At 40.0% G+C, this 27,829-nt stretch overlaps 1 protein-coding gene across 6 annotated transcripts in view; it reads left to right on the plus strand.

Annotated features, from left to right (window-relative positions):
* Positions 1 to 27,829, plus strand: part of FOXP1 (forkhead box P1) — a 601,823-nt gene that overhangs the window by 82,675 nt on the left and 491,319 nt on the right. For 5 of the 6 annotated variants that reach the window (XM_019651316.1, XM_019651317.1, XM_019651323.1 and 2 more), the window contains one exon: positions 2,646 to 2,775. The gene's annotated coding sequence lies outside the window, so the exon portion shown is untranslated. Of the gene's footprint in view, positions 1 to 2,645; positions 2,776 to 2,878; positions 2,897 to 27,829 lie in introns of those variants that run through there. The other variant, XM_019651319.1, reaches the window with a different exon arrangement.

The raw sequence follows: 27,829 nt of genomic DNA on the forward strand, positions 1-27,829 counted from the left end.
TCATACTCTTAGAGCATTGTTTGAGCAACTTATGTCTTAGTTAGAAAACTGCAGCTACTCCATTCTGAGTGAAAATTAAAGCTCTGACATGAACTGTGCCACTAGCTCCCCTTCCTCACTGCTGTTCTTTGGGGTGACTTGCCTACTACCTACCCCCACGCCTTTGACTGTGATAGCCTGATTTTGTGGAATGCCTTTTCTACCACATTTGTATGCACACCTGACCTACTTCTCTCAGGTACATTATCTGCCTGGTCACTGTGGGGTGCCTTAGCTTTCCTGTTATGAACAGGAGAGCTCAGGGTCAGATGGGTAAGTATCCTGTATGAGCCCCTGTAGCCAAAACTCACTCAAGCAAGCCTGAGTCAGAAGTGTGTCTAGTACACGGTAGGTACTCAAATTTTTTGTATTAGAGTATTGACCGGAAAAATACTGAGTTCTTATGAGTCCAGGCTTTGTAGAGTCAAGCCCCTGCTACTGTGTGATCTTGGGCAAGTTACAGAAACTCTTTGTGCCTCATTTTTCTTACGGCATATAGTAGCATCTACTTGTAAGAGCAACTACTAGGAACTTTGTAAGAGTAAAAAAATTGCATGAGATAACTGTTGTGAAATGCTGAAAACAATATCCAGCACATGGTGAGTTTTCAGTAAATGGTATTTATATTTTTATAGGATGCTGAAGAATTAATTCTTTCAATTGTTGATTCACTAAATCTGTACTGAGTACTGCTGTGAGCCAGACATTTTTCTGAAGTTTTGGGGTATAGTGATGAATTAAACAGAGAGGTTCCTTTATCTTGTGGAACTTGTATTCTAGTGGGGAAGACAAGTGAATAAAAGAGAAAAAAGTTGATAGATTATGACTAGAGCTCTGGAGAAAGCAAATAGGCTGATGTCACTGAGAGTCACTGTGGACTGAGCTTATGTCGCAGGCAGGTCAGCCTTCCTGCAGACCCCATGATGGGAAGGAGCGAGGCATGTAAGGAGTCTGTTCTGGCATATAGGGAGCTGGAAGAGCAGCGCATCAGTCCTGAGGCAGGAAAACATGGGGCTTGCTTGAAAGGGAAGGGAGGCCGCTGTCTCTGTTATAGTTGGTGATTGGTTGGTGGCTGGTGGTGGCATCAGAGAGTAAGAAGTGCCCAGATTATGCAGGGTCTTCTAGGCCATTGACGGAAGTGTGCGTTTCATCCTAAGGATGGCCGACAGCCTCTGCCCATTTATTTTTGCTATGTAACCCAGTAGCTTTGGGAAACTTCTTTGAGCCTTGGAAATGCTTCTTGTGCCTGAAGGCTGCTTGAGGCTTGGAGAATGGGTCTTTATCATTTAGATTCACACTGATCCTTGATCAACATTCCCTGGTAGTTTGGTAGAAATGCAGCATCTCAGGCCCCACTTCAGAACTACTGGACCAGACTCTTTGAAGGGGACCTGGGAATCTGTATTTTAAAATACTCTCCAAGTTATACTTACGCACAGTTAAGTTTGGTAAACACTCATCTAAGATACATTTGGGCAGATTTCCATAGGAGAGGATTGGAGCTTTCTCCAGGAACCCAGAGGATGCTTCAGCCACTAAGGGTGCCAGCTCACCAGGATTGGGGTGTGGGTGCCAAGGTGAGAAGTCGTCTATGCATGTACAAAACTCTCTGCCCCATAGCCCATCTTTGTTGTTGATGGCAGATCGGCACAGAGTGATTTGTGGTTAAAAAAAAAAATCTTCTTTTTAATCAGGAAGCTTAAAGCAGAAGCTAATATTTTTAGGTTATTTTGAATAAGTATGCTTTACCAAAAATGACAGAGAAGCTAAGAGGTAGAAGGGATTCGGGGAGCATCAATTAATGCCCTGACGTTGCAGCTGAAGATAGTGGAATCCTGAGGTGTAAAATGGCTTTCTTCGAGGTACCCAATTGATTGGTGACAATCCTGGGTCCAGAATTTAGGTTTCTCCAAGTTGACACCTGCACATTACCTAGCGTGATCTCTCTTGATGGAAACATCTTCATGAGTCTTGCGCCTTCTATAATTCATAAACATTTTTAGAATTATTTTGGAGGAAAAAATGATTATGAATACCACTTTTACTAGCTTTGATGTTCGTTATTATTTTAAAATAAGTTAAAGTTATTATTATTTAATACTTTCATGTTTTTTTCATCCTCTGGAAGCAATAATTACTTAATAGGTAATGGTATGGTTAAGAGCTCACTTAAGAGTTTGAGCTCTGAGCAACAGTGGTTCGATTCCCGGTGGCAGGATGGCTCAGCTTAAAAAAAAAAAAATAGGTAATGGTACATTTATCCATGTAAGAATTTGAGTTAAAACAGCTTGTTGTTACCAGAGCACTTTATAATGGGACATGATATTTTTGTAATGCCAAAATATGTAAAATATTTGGCACAAAGGCTGCAGTAAACAATAACCTTTCAGTGCATATATTGAAATAATTTGTAAATGTATCTTTCAAAACAGTATTTCCGGTTCATATTTTACAGCATCACAGTTGATATGTTGACATACTCTCGTCTGAAAGGTGTTTTCCCTACCTCTAGATTCTAGGTCTGTCTTGCTGTTTTCAAGTGTAAGGAAGTGGTGGTTTTAGAAGTTACATCTTAGTTATGTGTAAAAAATATTTTTGTGTTGCAGTGTCCCAGGAGCTTTTGCTGACAATTCCAGTTCCCAAACGAAACATTTGGGCAATGGTGAGGGCTTCGATCCCTTCTCTGATTTGCTGTCAACTATGAATGGGTGGATGTGAAGCCTGCTGGCCAAAAGGGTGAGTGAACATTTATGATTACTCATCTGAAAATTCACAAGACAAAAAGTCAGCTGAAGGGGTCTGACCCAGTGCAGGAAACTGATGAAAGTCTGAAGTGATCAGAACAATTGCACTGAGGGTGAGTGATTCTCATTTCGAAAGGAGACACACACTCTGTCATTGTTTTCTGCTGTAATCTTTTTGAATAACCCCTATATGATCTGAGGATTTATAAAAGGCATAATAGGATGTAGGAGAACTTTTTTTGCTTGCATGTTTCTTTTAACCATACTCTGAAGGGTGGATTATGAGCTACACACACAAGTGAAAGAGGATTGCTTTTTTTGGTCCACTACAATGTGGTTATAAAAGAAGCCACCATGAATAAGACTATAAGGACCTTCTCTTGAGTTTTGGGAGAGTTTAAGTCTGATTTGTTCATTGAGAAGGTCCTGTTCCAAGACTTCCACATAACTAAGGCTCTTGAGAAAGCTAAAGTGTTGGGAACTTCGATGCTCAAAGATTTTTAGAAGGACTTACAGGGCTTTTTTTCTATCATAGTTTACTTCATCAGGTTATTCATTTTAACGTTTAGGGGGAGGTTAGAAAGGACATGATAATCTTTGTTATATATGTTATCCGTATTTGATGGCATCTGCCATGTTCCTCAGAAATCAGTGGCTTCCATGTAGTAATGAATGAACAATTGTGAATTGCTTTTATGAGAGACAGTAATTGGTCTTTTGCATAAAAACTCTGATGTCATTCAGTGGTAGCTTTGTCATAGAATGAGGTCAAATTTATGGGGAACTGTTTGGTTTCAAGTTTTGTACTGAATGGCATTTGATGGTAAGAACCATTGTCATAAGCTCTTCTTGTTTGTCTTAGTGGGGTTATATTTCAGGCAGATTCTAATTAATAATAGAGGGAAGTAAAGTGAAGTAGAAAGAGCACTGTATTGGAAATTGGGAGACCTATTAGCTACCTGACATGGGACAACTTAGTCTCTGTTTCGATTTCCTATTTTTAAAAATAAAGGAATTAGGTTAGAATGTCCTATTTGTCAGGCTAACAGGGCCCTAGAAGGTATCTGTTTAAATCCTCTCATTGTACAAATGTAGCAGCTGAAACCCATGGAGTTTGAGCTGTCAAGTCCCTGGTCTTGGTCAGAATTGGCTCCTGTGCTCCTTGTGTCTTCAATGAATGATTCTTTCTATCTTATCTTAATTACACAGATTGAGAAATTCAGCCCATGCAGTTTAGTAAACCTTTTCTGATAAGTGTCTCTTCTAAGACTTTGTAATGCATTCAGTGATGTGGCCAGATTTTTAAAGATTTTACAGTTAGAGATCATTTCATAGATTAAGAAAAAAAAAGAGAGAGAACCTTAGTGAAGCAGCTAGCCCAAATATCACAGACCAGATGATCCTCAAAGACCCTGTGGGCTCTGAAATTCACTTCCACTTAGGCTAGTTTATCTGACTACTTTGCATTCAGTTCTGCTAGAGCTAGAGGTAGAGGGAAAAAATCTTCTATCTTCCTTACAGCATTCTCTTTCATTGGCAAGAAATAAGGCAAACAGTAACACATAAAGCAAGGATGTCTACAGTGAAAAGAAGTGGTTGATGGAGTCATAGAATTTTAGATCTGTTAGAGATCTTTGATCATCTTACTGGGTGGTCCTGGGCAAGTAAGTCATTTGGGTCCCTCACCTATGAAGTTCTTCTGAGGTTTTTACATTGCTACACAGCTACAACAGACTTTTGTGAATGGTCTGTAGACTAGTGAGCAGATAGCATGCATTATAAAAAATTATATCTTTGGGGATCCAGGTAGAGTTGAGAACAAAGTCTGGGTCTATCTCATATATACACATGAGAATTCATAGAAGTGGTTGGAATTCTGAAGGTATTGAAATAGCAACAAACTCAGGTTTGAGGTTACCTCTCATCTCTGTCTTCAGTATTGAGAGAGTCTGACTCAATCTCACTAACATAAAATTGATGTATGAAATTTAACAAAACCACATGAATGGATTTATTGAAGACTAGGTTGATTTTATTCATTAATCTCGTTGGGTAAGACCTGCTATTCGAAAAATCAATCCAAACTACTATAATGAAAATGTTCTCCTTTGAATTGATAAAATGTACTGTTAGGCCCAGTCAAATACCAGTTTTATATAAATATGGAAGCACTTTGTATTTATCAGATTGTAATAAATGTCCCTTTGCTATATTTTTAGTAGGAAGTGGATGTCCCTGAAATCCAATGAGCCGGAGAGCATGTGTCCTGATGTTCTGTCTTTTTTGGTTTTTCTCAAAGCACACCTTCAAGGTTTGGCTTAAAAGACGAAGCCTTGTCCTCCGTGACGCAATAACCTGACTTTGTGCATTATGTATGTGATAGCTAATTAGTCCTTCCATTGTCAGAAATGTATCCACGGTCCTGTGGCTTGTAGAACTTTACAGTTTGCTGAGTAACCAAAGAAGCCAATGAATTGTTACAACTGATAATTTGGAGTCTTTAGGCTTGGAATAAACTCTCATTCTGAATGAAATAAGTCCTGGTGAGCATCCTCCTGGTAGAACAGGGTCACAGTCACAGGGGTAGACAGCCAGGGCAGCAAATTGCCTCACTCACGTGCAAATAAATGAAACTGTACAATAAAATACTTGCACAGATAGATCGTTATGGCAGAGTTTTTAAGGTCGGAAAATGGAAAATGGACTCAGTTTGTGTTGGTGATAACATGCCTGCATAACAGATAACTCAGGGCCAGGCTACAGAGTGAGATGGGCAAAGCCTTGGCGCCTGTCTTCAGTGATGTGGCTCTGTACCGGTCTCCAGCAGGGAAGCTACGTTGTGTCCCTGGCATCGAGCTATAGTTGATGTTGGTACCTATCGCATGTACATCACAAGACCCACGTGTGAAGAGCGGCGAGGCCTGCTACATGTTTAATAGGCAGTTAGCCACAGTATTATTAATAAATGTGATAATGACAGCCTGGATATGCATAGAGTTTTCCTGAGAAGACTTGTGGTAGATGCCAAAAGTGCTGGCTTCTTTGTCAGCCTTGGTATCGCACTGCCCCATCAATAAATGTCCCTCGCTGGTGGTTGTGGTATAAGAGTGTAAACATCATGTGATATTGTTTTATCACCACTTGTTTTTCCTTGTTTGCCCACAGTTCCTCTTTTGATCTCTCCCATAATCAAATTTCTAGCATTTGACCTACTAGGAAGGGGTGATAATGGGGAAAATAATTCTTCTCACTTATAATGGGCTACTTTTTGGCTTGGAGGTCCTTGCTTTTTTATAAAACTCAAGTGTGTGGATTTCTTTTTCTTTTTCTTTCTTTTTTTTGTCATTGGTTTTGGGGTGGGGTGGTGGTGGTGGTGGTGGTATAGCTTCCAGGAAGAGGTGGGGGTAGGTAGCAGGGTTTTAGGGACAGGAAAGCTGGCCAATGGGTTCCCTTCTCACAGATCTGCCTTCTGTTAGAGCTATCAGTGGGCCAAGTCACTTTGTTGTGCTGAAACTTTCAGTCCCTGAAATTTTGACTTTGAAAAGTAATTTTAACAATTTAATAAACTACATAATATGTTTTATAAGCTGGAGCGAATGATCTTAAGTATTTTGGTCTCTTTCATAACACAATGAACCTAATATTGGTAAAAATACAGATCTTCACTCACCCATAAAGAGAGGCTAGATTTAATAAGCAGTTATGAGTGCTGGCAGCTGCCTATCAGATTGTATAACTTGGGCTCCAGCTTGCGAAGACAGTGTCAACTTACATTTTATCTCTGAAGTATTTTTGAGGCGTTTATTTTGCCTTTCTCTCCAGTCCCTAACGTAATAGAAGTAATGTAATTGGCTGAATATTTTCCACATAACTAATTGGCTAGCGGCCACGGTGGAAACCATTGTGTGGCTTGATGAAGATCAGAAATTAACATGACATTTACGTGGAGGTAATGGAATATATTAATAATATAGTAATTCAGGATGGTGGGAGCAAGAGTGTCCGTTCTTTCCCCGCCCGTAATCAGCCACTCTGAAGATGATGAGAGAACCTCCAGTCCCCTGTTCCTCACAGCAGTGGCCAGCCAATCCCTATGTCAAGTTGTACTTTTAAATTCTTCAGACAGAGCTGTAAAACAAACTAATGAGTTACTTCAATTGTCAATTAAAAAAGAAAATCCACCAACTACTATTATAAGATTAAATTCCAATTAAAAGATTGCATTTAATTCAGAAGCTATAACGCTGTTTTAATGAATTCTGTTGGAGGTGACAGTTTATGTGAGATAAATTGATATGCTGTAGGTAGATATAAATTCATTGGATAATGTTAAACATATTACTTCATATATATTAGCTGTGAAATTTATTTCTTCTCTAGTTATGTCCCCAAGGAGGTAGAGTCAGAGGAAAAAACATATCTTCAAAGAAAGAACCCTTTCTGTCCTTTCAGATACTTGCTCTAAAACAGTCTTTTCTCACTTTTATTAAAAAAAAATTGTTAAATTTCTGCATTAACTGAATTTATGATTCTTGGTGTATGCTATTTATAAAATTGAATATAGGTTTTATGATATAGGAAATTAATCTAGGAATGAGAATATGATCCAATTTTGTAATAAAGGTAATCTGCATTTATATTGCAGATATTTTCCATTCCTCTCTAAGTCCCTTATGAGATTATATACACATTTATCTGGACATATAATATAAGTTCACTGTACAGTAAACTTTTAATGTATTGGACAGGCTTTTGTTCCCATGACATCTACACAAAGCATCAAACCCTTTGCTTAAATCAAGGGTGGCTAACATTCTTAACACATTTTTGGTCATCCCCCTGCTCTAGCCCATTCCTGTGGCCCTGGCAGACATCACTAATTGATCACATCCTCTTTTCTGCTGAGTGTGGTTGTGACCTCAGAATTATTCCACTTAAATTCATGTAGGCAAGCTTCCAAATACAGCATTTCCATGAGTATGGGCAAAATCATGTCAGGCAAGTAGCTCTGCCCACCAGTCTTTGTAGTTTTTCTTTGTATACCTGACGCTTATCCCAATATCTGGCACCCAGGGGTTAAACAGTGCACGTTTGTTATATTAACGAGAGAATCTTATACATATTCAGTTCTGGCAATTATTTGATTGTATACCAATTGGATTTTTGACATGTATATGCCATATTTATACGTCTTTTTTGGTAGTTTATTTTCTACCCTTTGTCTGGTGTTGGTGTGAAATATGATAGTTTTGTAGGGTTATTTTTGTTGTTGTTTATTTCTGTAACTTTAGAAAAGTCAAGACAGAGACAGTTGTCACCCTCTTATTACCTGTGCATCAACTGAGGAGGCCATTACATAGCAAGGAAGTGGTGGGGTGAGAACTCGACCCAGACTTTCACTCTCCCAGTGCAGCTGCTTTCTCAAAGGGGAGGGAGGGGCGTGCACATGTGCCAGGTGCTGTCCGGTGCAGGGCAAGTTCCTTGCAATTTCCTTTTGCATATTAATCTTGGCTTTTATCAATACACTGAAGCAACCTGTACCAGGGAGGAAGGCATTCAGCTATTATATTTCAAATGATATCTTCCATGATGTAAAATTCTAGGAACTTAAACTACATTGCATGTTGTTTTTGAAAATATTCTGTTTTCTGTTAACTTAGTTCAAATAATGCACAGAAGCTAAGAGAAGGAAATTTCCATTCAGTTTATATGTAGGCTGCTGAGCTACTCTGTTGAGAACTGCCATCATTTTCATTCCTTCTTAAAGAAAAATGAGCAATTAGTGCATTTAAGCATCATGTAGTTAACGTACATTTTATTTATTTATTTATTTATTTATTTATTTTTTTTTTTAAAGATTTTTATTGGGGAATTGGGGGGATGGGAACAGTGCTGGGGAATTGGGGAAAGGGGAACAGACAAGTTGCTGTCGTTTTGTTCTTCAATCTAGTTGTGGAGGACGTTGCTTCACTGGCCCAAGTTGGCACCATCATTGCGCTCTTCTCTGGCGAGGCAGATCAGTCGCCGGCTTCTGGACGGCCGCTCACTGCGGCTGCTGGCCGCTCACGCTGGCTGCTGGCCACACACGGTAGCCCACAATCCACTGCCACAGGGACTGCAGCCGTCACTGCCACAGGGACTGCAGCCCATGCGGTCGCCGGCGACTCACAGCAGCCCAGCTCCAGGTCGAGCTGTTGTTCAGCATCTTAGCTGTGGAGGGCAGTGTCACTGGCCCTCATATGTGGGATCCGAACCGGGGCCCTCTGGCATCCCAAGCGAGTTCTTAACCATCGCGCCACTCAGCCGGCCCAGTTAACGTACATTTTAATTTTATTTCAACATATTGTTTGATTATGTGCGTTGGTCATGGTAACGAGTCCTGGAAAGTGATTGTGGGTGAACATGTGCATTGCTAACCTCTCGGCCCATATTCACGTATGGTTGGTCTTGGTCAGGAATGATGAAAGCAGTGGGTCCCACCGTGGTCCATTCTCATGGTAACTCTTGGATTTTCTCTCTGCGGAATTCCATGCAACTCCGATCAATTGATTGGAATAGGCTCATGAGACGAATTGAAACCTTTTTTCATCCCTCCTTGTGTTCCCTGAGATTGTAGCAATATTTATAACAAATAATTAATTATAGGAGCCATTCATTAGGCATTTATTTTTCCTATAGTGGTTTGGATATCACATTAGTTATCTCATTTAATCCTAACAGCATTTCTGTGTTCTGGATATTATTATTCTGGTTTTATTGTTGAGAAGACAGAAGCTCAGTGCCTAAGTCACCTGATCAGGATCACATAGTGTTTTACAAGTGGGGTTTACCTCAAATTGAACTGTTTCAAAGCCTGAGTCTTAACCATGAGGGCACGCTACCTACTCACATCTGAGTAGATTCCCTGGTTCTTTAAGATCCTTTGATTTGATTTAGGCAGGGAGGATTTTGTAGCTTATAGTTGTCTTTATGGAAGAAATGGAATCTAATTCATTTAAAACTGCAGCTTAATTTACACAAAGGATTTTTACAGAACTAGTGATATAAAAGGGAATAACTTCTTCCCCAAATACTTCTTACTTCCTGGCCTTTCCCTTAGTCTAAAGTCGCCCAGAATCATGCGGTTGGGCTCAGTGTTGTGTGCTTCCTTCAGTTCTCTTCCAAAGTAGAGATGCTTCTGGTGCTGGTGGCTCCTTGGTGCACTATGAACAGACCACACAAGAGTGGCAGGCCAGGTGCTCCCGAGAGTGGGTGTGGTGGGAAGGGAGAACCTTGGCTATTGGACACCTGTGCCCTGGGTGGGAGACGGGCAGTGGAGAGGTCAAGCCCTGCCACTTCCTTTGTCAGGTTGTTTAGGCCCCCTGTCTATGGACAGAAGGAACTTTGTCCCTTCCAGGATGCACTTTCAGGCTACATGGCCAGGTCCTCATTTCGGGTATGCTCTGTGGAATTATTTTTTCAACATGTGCATTCAGTTATTATTAAGGGTTTTTTTTTTCTGTATGTTTTTTAGAGTTGGATATTGGGTTGTGTAAGGGTGAAATGGCATGCCATTTGCAATTTTCTTTACAAGTCTTCAGAAAAGGAAAAATGGAATGGAATCTTGATATTCTAGAATCTGGGTGATGGGTATAAAGGGTTCAACTTATACTATTTTCTTTATATATTTGACCACTTTTATAATTAAAGAAAAGTGTATGTGGCGGGGGGGTGAGGGACTCGACTCATCTAGTTCATTGTCTAGGGTAGTGGTTGATAAGCCAATCATTGGGTATAACCAGGTCCCTGCTCCCCTTTCTTCCACCCCCATCTTGGCCAGCCCTTGGCTACTGGTATAAGTTAATTGATACGGAGACTCAGGGCAGGGAGATGCTAACCTAATCAGCCAAGAGCTGAAGGAATTTTCTGGACAGTATAAAGTGACTTTACCTGACATACAAGCATTCCCTGACCAACGTATAGAAAAATGTGACAGCAGTTTAGTAGTTGTTATAACTGAGCATATGTGACATGCCAGGAGCTATGATACACCTGTTAAAGATTTTCTCTCTAATTCTCCTCTGGGCAGCATTTGGAGAGGCGTTAGAGGGGACCTGAACCCAGACCCATTGGACTTTCTTCTCCTTTACTTACCTCCAAGTCGGTGGGGCCATGTTTTTCAAAGTGATGCCGGGGCTGCCTGGGAATGGTATTACATACAGATTTCTGGGCTGCACCCGGCATAGGCCTGGGGCTCGGTTGTGCAGAGCTTGGTCTCTGAAGTTGGAGTAGACATCTGCAGGTCTTAGCCTGAGGTCTCATGAATAGTTGCTGCCTTGGCCAAGTCAGGGATCGTCTGCAAGCCTCAGTTTCCTCATCTGCCAGATGGGGACAGTGGTAGCATCTCCCTTGTTGGCTGTAAAAAGCCCCTAATACAGTGCTTAGCATTTGTAAGCACTAGATATGTATGTTACTTGCAACTCTATTTTATCCTTTTTGAGACATTTGCAAATACCCTGACATAACTGGGGATATTAAGGATAAATTAATTAACGCTCCAGGTGGCACTGTTTGGCGGATATAATTTAAACCTTACCTGTACCCTAGAAGTGTTTTTTGTAATTATTAAAAACATTTAGAAATCAGCATTAGAGATTTTTTTGTTTTTTTTTAAAAATGATTTTATTGGGGGAATTGGAGGAGGGAACAGTGTTGGGGAATCAGGGAAGGGGAACAGACAAGTTGCTGTCCTTTTGTTCTTCAGTCTAGGAGGACATCGCTTCACTGGCCCATGTTGGTATTATGATCATTGCGCTCTTCCCGGCTGAGGCAATTCGGTTGCCGGCCATTGGACGGCTGCTCACCGCGGCTCACGCTGGCTGCCGGCCACACACGGTAGCTTATGGCAGCTCACTGCAGCCCCACTGCAGCCTATGCCGTCGCTGGCGACTCACAGCAGCCCAGCTCCAGGTCGAGCTGTTGTTCACCATCTTCGCTGTAGAGGGTGCAGCGTCACTGGCCCATGTGGGATCCAAATCTGTGGTTCTGCTGCTCAGAGCTCGCACTCCCAAGCCAACTCTTAACCAACGAGCCACTCAGCCTGCCCAGTATTAGAGTTTTTTACATCGGTGTTTGAAAAAGAATTCTGTCACCAAAGTGTATGAAAGTTGACAAGTGTAAATATGCAGATAGACAGTTTCAGAAAACGTGTATTATTTACTGATCAAGGTAGTGTCTCCTTTGCAGCCATTACACTCAGTCATTTCCTGTCAATCTCTCCACTGCTGTTATAATCAGACTATGGATATGCATATTAAAATACAAGAAAGTTATTTTGGTGGCAGCTTTTTAATTGTTAATGTTGCTGCCTTAAAAGGTATCAGGGTAGTTTGCTCTTATGATGGTGAGTAGTCATCAGAATTGCATGAGAAATAGGGGACCCAGAGCTCAGGGTGGTGGGACAGGAGGCCTGGCTGGTGCTGGTCAGCGGCTGTCTGTGCTCAGTAGTGCCCCAGTTACACAAGGGCCTTTTTCCTCTGATGCTGGCACTGAATACGTGGAGACTCCTTATGCTTTACTTTCTACTGGTGTGCTTTTTTGAAAACTTTTATAACTAAAAAACATGTTTGTGTCCTGTGTGATGATAAAAGGGTAATCTAACTTCTCTGTCTATGTCAGAGATCAGCAAACATTTTCTGAGCCAGGCAGCAAATAGTTTAGGCTTTGCAGGCTGCCTGGTCTGTTACAACCCCTCACCTCGGTTGTAGTGGGAAAGCAACCATAGATGATACATAAACGAATGGGTGTGGCCATGTTTCCAATAAAATTTATGTAAAATACTGAAATTTGAATTTTTTGTAATTTCCATGTGTCACTAAGTAGGGGCAGTATTTTTATTTTTTCCAACCCTCTTTAAGAATGTTAATCTAGTCTTAGCTCTGGAGTGCAGGTTCAGTTCCCCCCAGGCTGGGCCCAGAGGCAACTTGGAGCCCTAGTCTGAAGGAGAAACAGCTGAAGGTATGGTGGGGGTGGGGGGGGTGGCATTGGATTCTTTGTTTCAGCTCCAGGAAGCTTCACCTCATCGTTTGTTTTTCAGTTTCTGATGAAATAATGATGTTATCAGCTTTTGTTCAGATCTCATCTTGAGATAGGCTGTTCTATGTGATTGGATTATTTATTAATTTAGAGTGAAATTTAGTGAGGGTCCTCCTCCCCCTTCCATTATTTAAAACAGGGGAAATTTAAACTAGAAGTAAAAGTGAGGCTAGTGAAAAAAAGATGAAGGGAAAGGAAAAACAAGTCAAAGAAGAAAAGTGGGCTTTGAAAATGACGTCAGATCCATATTTTCTTCAATACCAGTGTTTTCTGAAATGTGTTGTGTCTCTCACCAGTGGAATTTAAGATGAGTTTTCTAGGAGACACAAATGAGCATTTTTGAAAATTTAAGAATTAGGTATTATTTTTAGTATATGAGGTGTTTAAATTAAAAAATTTTATTATAGTAAAGGATACGTCACCATTAAACCCCCTTAAAAATATTTCCTCTCACTTCAAACACACTTATCCCATCGTTCTTGCCACTTTCTGAAGCAGTTCTGGAAGTCCTCTTTCGTGAGTGTCTTCACTTCATCCTCCATCATGACAATGCTTCGTGTCACACATTGCTTCTTGTACACGGCGATTTCTGTCAAATAAAAACATTACGGTGTGTCCTCATCCACCTTATTCACCGCATCTGGCATCAAGTGACTTCTGGCTCTTCCCCAAGGTCAAAATGATTCAGGACATCGAGGCCATGACAGCACAACTAAAGACAGTCACGAAAGAGGACTTCCAGAACTGTTTCAGAAAGTGGCAAGAATGATGGGATAAATGTGTTCGAAGTGAGGAGGAGTATTTTGAGGAAGATTAATGATGATGTGTGTTGTACTGTAATAATTTTTTTATTTAAACATTCAGCGTATTGTTTGATCACACCTCGTATATACATTGTTTATTAAATATATAGCAAAATATTAGTACATCAAGCTTGGTTTCTAAGATCATACTGCTTAAATGAAACATTCAATAAAATTAAGTTCAAGAAAAAAATAGAAGAATTTTTGTACAAGTGATTTTTGGGTTCAAGAAAACTCTTAGAGGTGGTATTAGATGATTAAAGCAGGAAATTTTCTTCTAAATGTCCCTTATTTTATCATAAGGGAAGAGTAGAGACCAGGAGGTACATAATGTGTGTCATTTGATTTTTCTCTAAAGACATTTCTGGAAGACAAGAAGGAGCAAAAATGAGTGAGCATTCTGGAAAGAAGATGCCTTAAATTAGAGTCCTTGCTTCCCTTTAGGCCGAAGCGTTTCATCTTTCACCCTGTAAGCAGGTGGGCGGGGTCAAGGCAGAGGGAAACACTGAAGAGTGAATCCGTGGAGTCGAGCATTTTCATAAAATGGTATAACAGCATCGAGTAAGAGAAAATGCGTGTGTGTGTGTGTGTGTGTGTGTGTGTGTGTGTGTGTGTGTGTTTAGTAATTGTTGGAGAAATGACAGGATTATTGTCCAAGAAAGGTGCAGGAGAATAATCTAAGGGAGCATTTCTTTATCATGTACCATGACAAAATTGACTCGGGTGTGAAGGGGGAAGAGTTTCTGATGGTCAGCGAGCAAAAATTTATGAAGCACGGCATTGTTATTGCAGTTGAATAAACATTGAGAAGTGACACACCCCCGTAAGAAGAAAATATGTTTTTACACAAATATCCATTGTAATAAAAAAGGTGGGAAGTGGGAAAGAATACAACAAAGGTAGAATTATGTTGAAAGCCTTGCAAATGGTTAGTTTATCTTTGTCGTTGTTAAATAAAATATGTGTGTAATTGTATGATCCACACCAAGACTAGAACATTTAATTTGTAATAAACAGCTAAATGTGGTTATTAGGGACACAGGATGTTGGCTGGACAACTTGGGTTTGCATCCTGGCTCTGCCACTTGATAACCGAATAATCCTGGGTAAACTACTTTGCGCTGTGCCTCAGTTTCCCGACCTTTAAAATACAAATAAATAGTTCCTAACTGATGGGCAGTTGAGGGGTTAAGTGAGTTAATACACAACCAGCATTACACAAGAGTTGGCATACTGTGAATTTTCAGTAAATAATATAGCTAACTATTAGCTCTAAAGTATGCCCTAAATAAAAAATGTGGTTTGAGATCATTATAGCAAACTGGCCATTTTCTCCCTGGAGTGTCCCAGGATGTGAATTTTTGTGTGTATCTGTGCATTTTAGCGAGATACATTGTATACATTCAAAGAGTCTTAGACATTTAGTGTTCGGAGGAGTAGTGATGCTCAGGCTGCCCCGTGCTTCTTGTGCCTAATCTTGGAGGTTGTATCGCTCCAACATGAACAGAATTATTTGAATAACTGTGGGATGGTGAGCGACAATCTGTGAAGAAGGCCATTTTATCTTTGACCGGCCCTTAGGGCTAGGAAGTTCTCTCTTACACTGGACTAAAATTGACCATCCATAGGCTTTCCACTTAATAATTGAGTTTGGTACCTTGGGATTCTACAGAATCCATCTGTTCTACATGACAGCCCATCAGTTATTTTCAGATAGTCAATCGATCCTTGTTGAGTCTTCTCCAGGTTGAAAACCCCTTGCACCTTCAGCTAGCCCTCTCAGTTTGGTTTTAGGTGTTCTGTCACCATCTTCGTTGTTTATCACGGCACCAATAGCAACAGGGGTGGTGTTTTCATATGTGTTTACATTTGTATATAATTCACTTAAAGGTGCCTCTTTTTGACAAAACTATCTTTATTATTTGGGAGGGAAATATTTTGACTTTTCTTAACCCACTTCTTAAATTCCAAATATGGGAAGCTGGCACGTAAAGGAACTATTGCTGAAAAATCCTAACTCTTCCCTTGAAACTCAGCTTGCCGGAATAGGCTGCTTTGTTGCCATCCAGGAGGCTGTGTAGAAGTAATAGAAAGATCTCTGGCTCGGTGTCAGCAGCCGTAGCTCAGAGCATGCCTGCCATGTGCTGGTGCCTCTAGTGCAGATTGTTTAATCCTCCCGACCGTGGCCCTGTTATGGGTTTTATTCCTGTTTTAAGATGACCAAAGCAGTGCTAGGGTTAAGTGGAGACTGATGAGAACTGCCCAAGAGGAGGAGTTTTGGTAAACATGACTAGGATTATTCATCCACATATCCTGAATTCATATAAATTTTCTCTTGAAACTAAGAAATTGTGTAGGTTTTGGTCTCTTTTGCTTTATCCCTTGTTTTAATGCATGAAAATTGTACAAGGAACCTAAAAATTGCCTCCTTTTTGGGGGGTAGTCCACTTTTATTCCACTGAAACAATTCAAACTCATCATTTTTTAAAGAGATTCCTATTCTCAAAACCCTGGAGCCCACATATTCAGACACTGGGGATGGTATACTTTATTTTTCTCAGTTTCCCCAGTGATTTTCCTCCCCCTCCTTCCAGCAAGACTACTAGAGAGGAAGCCAGTCACAGTGTTGTCGGCAGCAGAAAGCTTTCAAAATACATTTACGGGCATGGGGAGCTTGCGGGGATGGATGGGTGCCTTCCATGAGACTTCACACATTTCCTGAACATGGAGCCTCACCATGGCAACAGCCATGTCATATGACACTTTGGTGACACGTGTAAGGTGCTGCCACAACTTGTCCCAGGTTGAATGTCTGTGATTCATTGTTTCCACTGACACAGTGACTGCTGTAACTTGCAGTTGGAAGGTTCTCTGGTGTTCAGTGCCATTAATACACATTGACTCCCATGGCACATGGAGGGCTCTGGGAAGGGAACGTAAATAAATAAGTGTGCTGTAAACATTGCTGTCATTAGCTCTACAGAGAAACGCGTGTTCATCAGTCAACCTCCGTGCCACTCGCATTCTTCCTTTTTAAGCATATTTTGTTGGTAACACCTTGGAAACTTGAAAATGATTTTATTTTTAATTATAGTTGTACCCATTTCTACTTGGCAAACTTCGGAAGAGAGAGTTCACGGTGGCCTCTTTTTAGTATTTATTTATATTCTTCACATGTAACAGATTTATTGATGAAAGCATGTTTCTGGGAATATTATTTTTTTTCTCATTGTGAAATTTATTGAACACTTGACATAAATCAGTTGGTGGCATTATGGGTCTATTGCTTATGTGGAGGCACCTGAAGGTTATATCAGAAGACTTTTCTAGAGGTCCATGATGAGTGGTATTTTTACATATTTTAACTTCTGAGCGAGTCAGTGAGTGATGAAAAAATTAGATTTGGAATCTGGAAGACATTAAAGAGATGTCAGGGACAGACGGATTTTGATTTGTAGCCTAATGAAATGTTTTGCCAACTTTTAAAGATTTTTTTTTTTTTGAGGGTAGAACTTTAATCATTTGCTTGTGTTTCTGGCATGGTAAGGTTATTCCTGTTTCTGTTACATGATAAATCCAAAGTGAAAATGGGATAATTTTTAATTTGCAAAATTATAAAACCATTTGCAGCCAAATGTTTCTTGTCTTGTATAAACTGTGAGGTTTCACATTTTACTTTAATCATTATAGGAAATTTCATTCTGAAGATCTCTTTCAGTTAGTATTTTATCTGTGGATACGAATCCTCAGTTTTAGAAATTACCTTGTAGTATTCTTTTCCAGGGTCACTGGAACAATCTGACAGGGTTTCTGTCATGTGTCCTGCTTGTGTCTATTTTGGAGGTGTCATGGTTACTTGAGTTGGATGTACCACTAATATTCAAATCAGCATTATGAATGAAAGACTAAATATTACAAGAGAAAAAGTATTGGGGGTTAGACATTTTTCTTTAACTTTATGTTGTAAGATTTTGTACAGCTTAGAATTACTTTTTTGAGGTTACTTATGTAATTATTTGAATCACGATGTCATATTTTTACTTTGTACTGCAAATATATGAATGAATAATTATTCCTTTACTTTATTTTTATTTATTTATTTATTTTTAGCTAAGCCATCCTTCCACCTGTTGGCAGTTCAGCAGCAGCTCAGCTTGGGCCGGGACTCGAACTGCTGTTGCTCAGAGCTCAAACTCTTGAGCGAGCTCTTAACCGACTGAGCCACTCGGCTGGCCCCATGAATGAAGAATTATTTAAAATACGTTTTATTAAGGAAATGAGAAAAATGAGCCAATTCATGGTAGCCTACACACAAGTCCGAAACTTCAGTTTATGATGCTTCAATTGCATTTGATAATGAGAGTTTTACATTTTCTGGAGGCTCACTGGAAACATACTTGGAAACACAAGAATTCTATGGAAATGAGAAGGGATTTTAAGTGTTCAGAATTTGAGGATCTGGCTAGACGAGGACAGTTCTAGCTCCTTGAACTTTTTATACATGTTAGTTGCTTGAGGGGAGTGCAGCATTCTGTGCTGTTTCAGTCGGATCCTCTGGAGGGTGCTGTGTCACACCCTCACAGTGCACCCATTGCTGCAGGAAGAAAGATGATGGACACCAGCCCTGGGGAAGCTGTATCCACAGCACTAGCTCAAGGCTCTGGTGATACATAAAGGCCCTGATCTTTAGCCATTTGGCTTTGAAAATCATAGGCGTCACTTACCAAGAGCAGGAGGGACAATGAGATGAGTGTCAATAAGTTTCCCTCACACTGAATAATTCTTTAATGAAACAGATTCTTAAAGCTGTAGAGCTCCCAGTGAATGTCATAGACCTAATAATTTATGATTAAACTGTGAATATGATGGATGGACAGGAACCTTAAGTTAAAAACAGATAAAAAAAAACCTGATTAATGAGTGTTAGTGTTGTCTAGAATTCAATGGGAGTAATTATAGTTTGGGAGGCAAAAGACGTACGTTTTATAGGAGCTCCTTAAAACTCCCCCAGGTAGACCTGTTAAAGACCTTCTTTATGTAGACATAAATACAGCCAACCCAGACAATACTGATAGTTTTCTAAAACAGAATCAGGTAAGAGTTCCTTTAGTAAAGTTCTGTTCCATGGGACATGGCAATATGATCTAGAATTGTACTTTCCACTCCCTAGCATTAGCCCTGTGTGGCTGCTAGGTACATCAAGTGTGGCTGTGGCTAGTATGAATGGAGATGGGCTTAAGTGTAAAATATGCACTGGATTTCAAAGACGTTGATTACATGTTGAAGTGATAAGATGTGGGGTATATTGGGTTAAATAAAATGTATCCTTAAAATTAAATTTATGTTTCTTTTTATCTGTTTAATATGGCTACTAGAAAATTAAAAATTACTGATGTGGCTCACTTTATATTTCTGTTGGACAACACTGTTATAGAACATATCAACTCACATTTCTAAAATTATTACTCTCTAAGAAATTCCTTTCCTTAGAAAGGGGTTCAAACATTGCTCAAGTTGAAAGAAACAGTGCTCTAATTTATTTTATAAAAAAGAGTAAATGAGACAGAATGCATTTTAAATGAATTGATTGTATCCACTGTAAATGCAGCACAGCAATACATATTCCCTCATTGATTACAATCTGATTGTCAGAAAACCACTTCCAGTCATTTCCATTATGTGACTCATCCAGTTGAAGAGTCAAACAGTTAACAAACTAGTGATGTTTGACATCAAATGCTAGCAGATAATCTTATTTTTTAAAAGTTATCTTCTATTTTGTAAATCTCAAACTGGTATGTGCACACCATTAGGCCTGTATTAGAGTAGCCAGGATCTAAGCAAATCACAGAATAAGTTTTCTAGCATACCTGATGAAAGTGCACTTTTTACTTGAAGATTTTGGTGGGAAAACATCATTTTTACATTTTGAATAGCCCAATTTATACTGGCATATAATGCAAGATTTTGAATGTTTAGCAGTGACACTCCCGCTTACTCAGGCCCCTGTGATTTGTGCCTTCAGACCCGTTCTTCCACAAGAGCGGATATTCACCATCCTACCCACCGCCCGTTGCTGTTAAGGTATAGCTTGGTAGAAATATTTGAGACCAAACTTAGTTTCTATACTAATCATTAACTTAGAAAAATTACAGCTCCTAATACTTCCGTTGAGAATTTTAATAGTGGGGTTTGCTGAATAAAAATGCTGGGTGTTGTTTACACATAATAGGAAACTGACTACCCTTTACCAGTGTAGAAAGGCATGGTGGCAGCTTATAGGACAGAGGAAGATCTTGAGTTAGGGTGGTGAGATTGGGGATAGAAGGCAGGTAGGCACAGATGGTATAGAAGTTATAGCAAAAGCTGGGAGGATATGGAGAACTCCTGGAGGTGGGATGGCAAAGAGGAAATAATGAACCCAGACTGAGCTTGCCTGACAGTGGATGGCAGACTGCTTCCCAGACATGGGAAACTGAATGAGGGAGACTTTGGTAGGTAGGCAGGCTTGTAAACTGTTGACTTTGGTTTGGAGTTCTCTGAATTGGAAGGTTACGGTGAAAAAATCTGTCTAGAAATACCCAGGTGATAGTCATAATTTTTATCTTCAGAAACTCGCTCATACTCTTCTTCTTTTTTTTAAAATTAATTTCAGGTGTAGAAAACAATGTGCTAGCTACACATTTCACCCTCGCCAGGTGATAACCCCTCCCCCGCAATCTCTTGCCTGTCTGACGTCGTATATAGCTCATACTCTTATGGCCACATTTATTCAGGACTGGTTATACTCCAGTTTTCTATCCTGGATCTCTTTTAGCCAATTAAATATGATTTAGATTTTTTAACTCTTTCATTATAAATGATATCATACTTAAGCAATAGAGGGGGAAAATCGCTAATTCTCTTGCTCTTGTGAAACACTAAAAATTGAACATTTTAGTATATTTCCTTCTAGTCTTTTCTAGTACAGAATTTAAGTAAATATATAGCTGTAATCATCGTATGCTTATAACTTTATATCCTGCTTTCTTTCTCTAACATAACTGTTTTTGTGCTGCCCTGTTATCTTTATAACAGTTAATTTTATTGATTGTATAAAAGATCGTCTAGTTTTTGCACAGATATTTTTGAGGTGCCTCCTATAGGCCAGGGCCGGTTCTGTGTCCTTGGAATGAGCAAAACCAGCTTTTCACCCAGGTGGGGCCTGTTAGTTGGCTACATAATGGTTCTTTTCATCTGTGCCATACCTTACAGCAGAGTATTTAGCCTTCCTGGCACCCCGGTTGCTCTCTCACAGTTCCAAATACTACACTGTCCAGCTCCTCAGTTGAGAATCACTGGTTTAAACCATACTTTGGTTTACTATTTTCCTGCTAGACTGGACATTAAATGTTGGACATTTAGGTCAGGTATCTTTTCCTCCCCCCTCCCCCCTTTCATTTTGTGGTAGATGGTTATATATAAGTTGTATCTACAACTGCTGTTGTATTGTAAAACCCTTGAGTGATGAGTGATTTTCTGGTGCTACTTTGTGGTTTTAGAGTTTTGCCATTCACAATTTTGGGGAAGTATTTTGAGAGTCTTGGAGAAAGGGCATATGACATAATCTTGACTCAGGATCTCAAGTGGAAAACCTTTGTTTCTCCCTCCTAGTTTCTCGTTTTCCTCTACGTCTATTCCACCCACCGCCCTGAAAGGTAAAGTGCAGTTATACTGTAGGCAGATGTGTTAAGGGCATAGAACTGGAGAGTGTTCAGAGACTCATCACTTAGAATCTCTCTTCAAATCCTAGTTCTGCCACTTATTAGCTGTGTGTCCTTGCGTATGCTACTTAACCCAGTTGCATCTCTTTTCATCTTCCTCTATTATATGATAGTGCATACCTCAGAAAGATCTGAGTGAGATTACATGAGCTCTGCTTATGAGGTTAGTCTGTTAGCTGATATGGAGACCAACATTGTCTACTGTTGTGTAGTGATTAGAAACACTGGCTCTGGTTCCAGACTCTGGGTGCAAATCTTCGCTCAGTTACTTTTGAGCGGTTGGATCCTCCTCATGTGTCACTTTGCTGCTCTGAGCCTAGGTGTTCCCATCTGTGAAGTAAGAATACAAAACAACCCTTCTTACTGGGTTATCACAAAACCTTAAGGGGGAGGGCATGCTTGAGGTGCCCTGCATGTGGTAGGAGCACTCTGTAATGGCAGCTGTGGCTATCGTAATAGCACAGGGCATTTGAATAAGTAGGGTTATATAGACCAGTCCTCTCCATGCCCACTTTGGAGGAAAACAAAACTAATATGTCCAGCTGCACATTTTCTTGACATAGTTACCTTTTGTTTAAAATAACTAAAATTAGTAAAATACCTTAGTAAGGGTAAAACAGTAAACTTGTGTTTCCGTCTTGTTTCATCTCTGGACTTGGGCTTCCTGTTGGAGTCCTGAGCTGGCTTGAAAGTTCTGAATGATGGGTACAATAGGAAGAAGTTCCGCCTCAAGTTTGGCGTCTGTCTTTACTTCACTGGATCCATATATCATGTATTAACTAAAACAAGTGGAACCAATACCCAAAATATTTGGTTGGAGAATCTAATTTAAAATGAGACATAGAAAAAATAGGAAGGCATTGTCAGACTTCTGAATATTCTTGGGCCTCCTTGGTTTCTTATATATTTTTGTCAGTCACATTTGTATAATTCATATAGGTGTATATTGGGTGTGAACAGTTCTGCATATTGTATCTCAAAAGTCCAAATCTTCATTTTCTCTTGAGAATGATGCACCACACTTAAATGGGGGAATTTCCAATAATCTGGAATGAGATTGATCCTGTAGCGTTAGAAACAAAAGCCCTGATAGAAAAGTGTGTCCTCCACAAAATAGGTATTCCGTACTTACAACTCCTCCCCCGACAAAAATATGACCCTAAAGGCAACGAAGCACACAATACATAATGAAAAACAATAAAACGTGAGTTCTAGCATGTACTTTTAGTGACTTGCTGACTTCATAATAAAATGTAAATGTAATTACATTTGTGTGTCTTCTACCATTAGACAAACTGTAGGAAGAAGTAAGGGAAAACTCTAATACAGTTGTAGAACAAATTCAGATAAGTCCTTAAGCTTGGGAGTCACCTGGTGTCCTGCAGTGGCGTCCTTCTTGGCCTGGTCGGGTGGAGCCACTAGGAGTCATCAGAACCTGGGCCTTGCATGTTGTTCACCAGGCAGCTTTGTAGAGCTGCATCTGTGCGCTGTGTTCTTAGGAGTCTTATGACATTGATGATTCATAAAGTAGCACTGGAACAAAATATGTGGAGTTTGGCAGTATAGCTTAAGGGTGGACTCATTTTTACCTTTTTTTGTTTTTTTCCCCTATCATTTTATTATTTCAACTTGCATGTCTCTTGTAAACATAAACCTGGCTTATTTTTAATGTAGATTCAAAAGAATAGGAATGTTGGCTATGGTTTTGGTTAAAAGTAGGGCCCTGCAGTAGTGCTGAGTCCTGTATAGAAGAGGCTAGAAGGTACATACTCAAAACTTCCATACTAGTGGTCTGGGCAATTAGTGGTGGGATACAGCATTTTTGTGTTCCTTTGGGCACGAGAGAAAGATCCTAAACATGTGGCATAATATTGTCATTGATCAACTTTAGTCATTTCTCCCTGCTCTTTGTTAAGAACAAGGTTTTGTAAGTATATACATGTTTGTGTCTGTTTATTCAATGTAAGCCTTCCCATTTGGGCTGTAAACTCCACGAGAACACAGACAATGTGATTTCTTTTAATCACGCACCACCTAGCACAAGGTAGCATTCAATAAATAGTTGTGTTTTGTGTGTGCAGATAAATGTAATAATAGCAATGGCCAACATGCATTTAATATTTGAGTGTAACAGATTCTTTGTCAAGTGTTGTGCAGGAGTTCTTCCATGTGATCCTTGTCACAGGTCTTTGGGTGGTTACTCTAATGGCTCCCGTTGTAGAGGTAGGAAGCCAAGGCTGGGGAAGGTTCAGGGACAGACTTATAGTCAGACGGCTGTAACTGTCTCGGAAGGGAATGCCATCCCAGACGACACAGGCTGAACAGTTGCAGTTCATGAGCTCGCTTAGTGAAATTGTTCCTAAGGTATTTGTTCAGCCGTATTTCTCTTTGTAATGTTGAGAGGTGTTTTCTATGGAAAACCCATCAGAATTTTATTCTAATCATTAGGAAAGAGCAGTTATTTATAAATATTAATAACGATAACACCCATTCTCTTTGCTGTGTGTTAGGTATTCTGCTGAGCTCTTTATATGTATTAATTCATTTCATCTTTATAACATCCCTGTAAGGCAGATACTTTTATTATTCCTGTTTCACAGATGAGGAAACTGAAGCTCATGAACATTAAAGAAAGGTTAAATAACTTACTCAAGGGTACACAGCTAGAATCGGGAAGAGAGCAAATTACTAAATTACTTTAGAATGTCTGTCAGAAGGACAGTAGGAGCCAGTAACCCAAAATACCTGTTTTCACATCTTGTGAATATTTTATTTTAGTTAGTTTGTACTATTTTGAAATCAGGAGGCAGTGAGAAAGAGATAGGTTGGCCAGGACAAAGAGTTTATGGAATTCAAGATGACCCCACATGAGGCCATTACTATTCTTCAGACAGGGTGCTGCCTTCAGGGCTGCCTTGAGTTTTTTATCTATAGCATAAGACCCACAGAACTTGCAGGGATGCAGACAGACTACCCCATATCAGCCCTGTATAATATTCACTTGGAGGAACTGATATTTGAGAAAGTTCCAGTGACAAATCCTGGCTGTCAGTTGATGGTGGTCTGCAGCTTTTCCCGTTGTTAGCTCTCTGGCTTTGAATTTTGGCTTTTGCTTCCTTTTTACCCTCATTACATTATCAGCAAGAGAATATATACTCTAATATGATGATCAAGGTCTAGTTGAGATTTTATGATTACCATTTGGTAATTAATCTGAATTTCATTGTGTGCTAAGTCACCCAGTAGATGTTATTTTCTTCATTATCCTCCCATTTGGATCCAGGAATGACTAAAGATATTCGCTTCTTTCCTCAATTAAAATGGAAACAATTTTTCTTTTTTTCTGTTTTCCCTTCTTCTTCCTCTTCCTCCTCCCCCTCCTCCCCCTCCTCCTCCTCTTCTTTTCCTTCTTTTCCTTCTTCTCCTACTCCTTCTTCTCTCTCTCTCTCTCTCTCTCTCTCTTTTTTTTTTTTTTTTTTTGGTGGGAGGACCAGCTTTACAAGAAGGTGACTTAGGGAGGTAGGAGGAGCTGGTTTTCTGGGAAAGAGATTACACTATAGAATGGTCCTAAATGTGTGTTTTAAATAATGCTGACATATTTTGTTGATGCTGGCTATTTTATTTGATTGCTATCCGTTCTGAAGTCTTCCCCTCCTTTTTCCTTCTTTGAAATCTGTTGGTTACTATGGAAACAGTGTTGTTTTGGGTTTGGGTGGAGCTGTATCCACAAATGCAGTATAGAGTCATTTATAAAATGGGTTAATATTTATTCTGGCTAGGCATATATGGAACTTGATGTAATGATAATCACGATCACACATGCAGAATAAATTTGCACTTTTATTGTTATTTTCTTAGTCTGTCTAAATGTGTGCAATTTCGCTTGGAATGCACTGCCATTTCCTCTCTGATTTGGATATTGCCATTTAAAAGCCAACACCCAGCGCTAGTGGAATTGCTCCGAGTTGTAAGTTTTCCATGGGCCTCAAACCAAATTTTCACATCCCTGTGATCCAGTTTTCATTCAAGAGAATCATTTCTGGGGTATCTTTTGAGTCCTGCTCGGCTACCCACCTGTCAGCTTGGTCCTGCTCCTTTTTCTCTTCAAGCAAGTTCTCCTGATATCGTTTGTCTTCGGTAATGTGGAGGAAAGGTTCCAGAGATGATCACTGAAAGTGATGAAAGGGTGAGTCAATAGGATCTTAGTGGAAAGGTTAAAGGAATTGGGACTACTTAACATACAGAGGAGAGGTCCAAGAATATTTGTGTATGTGCGGGGTGTTTTATGAACAATTTGGACTCAGGGAAAGTCCTTATAAGGAAGGGCATGTTTACCCTTTGGCCCTCTAAAGATCTATCATTGGGGAGGGATTAGCTATGGACGAGCAGCTTAAGATCATGTGGCAGGAGTCTTTGAACTATGACCAGGCTCTAGAAGAGGGCGCAACCAGAGAAATGTCGGGACCCTCACCCTGACGTCAGGCATACTTTAGATATGCTGTTTGGTGGCTGGTTTGCAAATCTTGTTGGAAGCCAAGCAGTGACTTAGATGACGCCACAGAAGTTTCTCATAGGTCCTGAGTTCATATTTGTATTGTCTTATTGTTACTGAAGTTTTGAAATTCAGTTTTTCAAATGTTTTGACAGACATTTTTAACTCTCCAAAAATGAACATGGGAATATAAAAAATTGCTCCTCTGAGGATTAAAAATATCTCACACAGTGAAGACCGTTGGAAAGATCAGGTATCCTGATCTTAAATTTAGCAGTGCTGTGTCCCATTATGATGCTTCCAGTAGCGTTGGATCTCCTTTGCAAAGTCCATTCCATTCCGAAGAATTGCCGTAGCTCATGAACACACATGTAGGGCAGTAGGGTCCCAGGAACCTTGGGGATTGTCTGGATCAGTGGTTCTGCTGTACCCAGCAGCATCAGCACCACCTGGAAACTGTTAGAAATGGGAATTCTTAGGGCCTGTTGAAGACCTTCAGAGTCAGAAACTCTGAGGGAGAGACCCAGCAAGCCTTCCTGTAGGAGCACCACTGATCCGGCCTACCCTCATTTACTTAGAATAGGGATCGGCAAACTTTTCAGATGGAAGAGCCGCCGGGAGTCAGCAAACTGCGGCTCGCGAGCATGTGGCTCTGAAGTAAAATTGAAAATGAAAATAAAACTATCGTAGTTTCATTTATAAAATTTTTAAAGGATATTATTCACATAATGGCGATTATGTAAAAGTATATTTATGGCTCTCGAATAATTTTTAAATTGTTGTGAGCGACAAGATTGGCTCTTCCAGGGGTCGGCAGACTTTTGAGATGGAACGTACCCGAAGAGCCATATGTGGCTTGCAAGCCGCAGTTTGCCGACCCCTGACTTAGATCATTAACACACTAATCAAAAGTTTTGGGCCAATGGGCAGTCTGTGGCATTGTTGTCATAGTGACCATATAACCTGGTATAGGAAGAAGAATGTTTCTTAGCCATAGGCTGCCCCCAACTACCTTAACATGGTTCAGGACGCCCCTTTAGCAAGGGTGACAAGAAAGTCCCTGTGATAATGGGCTACCATCTCAGGATAATATACTAAAATTGTTTGTATCTGTCATTTCCTTTTTTGGGGGGGGGTGGTATCCATCCACCCATCTACCCACTCACCTCCCCATGCAGCAGTTATTTGCTGATACCCCACTTTGTTCCAGGTACTGTGTAGTGAATGGAGCAGAAGGAAAGAGTGACCCTCTGAATATTACTGGTAGCTTTTGATTTTTTCTTTCCTGGAACTTACCCATCAGTGATGCCTGAGTATCTAGTTACCTCTTTAACATATTTTTCCTTTTGTATTTTTGGCTTTGGGCTTTCTAGCTCTACAACCCACTAAATTCTGCAGTAACATGGGTTTTCTTATTGAAGGTAAGTGTTTATTAAATTGTAAAGAAAAACCAAAATATATCCAAGGGAGTATCACGTGAGAAGCACAGGTGTCATCATGCCTTATATTGTGTGTTATATTTGAGTTGGTGCCTTGCTTATGTGGCATTTCATTATATGTATGTGAGGAGAAAGAAGACACAGGCTCTTGCCCTAGGAAGCCCCTTAATGACCCTCCAGATTGGGGGCTGTATCTTTTTACTTTCTCCCAGGAGACCCAGGGGTGGGGCCCAAGTCCTCACACTCCCCACTGATTCATTGGCTCGCCACCTCCATTGTCTTGTGTTGTTTTCTGCACCCACACCCCGAGCTGTTTTCTCAATGAAAGAGGAAGGAAAAAAAATCTCCTGAAAACAATCCAATCCTGATCAGATTCGCATAGCATAATAAATGCTTGTTTGGACATTGCTTGGACTGTCATTTTAGCAAGAATCTTCTGTTTGATTAAATAGCTTCTCTGTTATGTATTGAACAA

The sequence above is a fragment of the Hipposideros armiger genome, unplaced genomic scaffold, assembly GCF_001890085.2.
Source record: "Hipposideros armiger isolate ML-2016 unplaced genomic scaffold, ASM189008v1 scaffold_158, whole genome shotgun sequence".
NCBI classification, from domain to species: domain Eukaryota; kingdom Metazoa; phylum Chordata; class Mammalia; order Chiroptera; family Hipposideridae; genus Hipposideros; species Hipposideros armiger.